The sequence below is a fragment of the Merops nubicus genome, unplaced genomic scaffold (assembly GCF_000691845.1).
Source record: "Merops nubicus isolate BGI_N331 unplaced genomic scaffold, ASM69184v1 scaffold16754, whole genome shotgun sequence".
NCBI lineage: Eukaryota > Metazoa > Chordata > Aves > Coraciiformes > Meropidae > Merops > Merops nubicus.
The window spans coordinates 2,293-3,247 of record NW_008602427.1 but is presented as its reverse complement, the minus strand read 5'-3'; positions in this window follow the sequence as shown (position 1 = coordinate 3,247).

Below are 955 nucleotides of genomic sequence, written 5' to 3'. Positions count from 1 at the left end.
CCTGCCTCTAGAAGTGCCGTCGGCTGCAGGATGCTTCAGCCCCACATGGTGCCAGGCAAGCCCTGAGCATCGCTGCACAGCCAGGGAAGGGTTTGAAACCCAGCCTGGAAACCACAGTAACACGCTCAAACTCCTGCTGAGCCCTCTCCCCTGCCCCGCTCCCACCTCTGTCCTGGCTCCTCTCCAGGCAGAAGAGAAGTTGTGGTTGCCCTGGGTCTGGAAAGGGCTTTGGCCCGTGCCTGGAGAGGACAAACCCCGACTCTTGTCATGTTAGAATCTGCTTCAGGCCGAGAACATTGTTCAAGATTCACGTGGTTGCTTATGCTGTTGTGCAAACAGCATGTAAAAGAATCAAAATGTCTTATCCATAATGAAAATACTTCATGCTTTTTTAATCTATTAGATATGGAAATATTTTTTGAAACTGAAAATGCAGTCGGTAGAATTTAAATTGAGACGTAATACATGTAAAATATATTTTAGTTGATAATTTTGTAAAATGCACTTTTTTGTGTCTCTTCCCTGGTTTCCCAGATCTGTATTTCAGTGTTTACAGATGGAATGAGAACATTCCCTATACCCTCCTTCTGTGAGAAAGATATATTAGAAGTAATTCTTAAAAAATAAATTTGAAAAATGGTATTGATTTAGAAAAGGCCCCGGTGCTGTGCTCTTCTTCTCTCCCTGGCCTCAGCCCTGCTGGCCTGCGGGCGTGGGAGGAGCCGGGGTGGGGGTCTTGGGGTGAGCGACCCAGGCACAGCCCAGAGCTGAGCTGCTGATGGGTTTTCAGTGGCAATGGAGAGGGTGGAAGGAGGATCTCGGGGGGGGTGACTTTCCTTCCAGTCTGCTCTCGATGGCTGCTGTAGAGGGATATTTAAGTCTGCTGTCCAGGCAGGGGAGGTGGTGGTGGCACAGGTTGTTTCTGCTCGGCTCGGTGCATCAGCCTGTGCTTTAG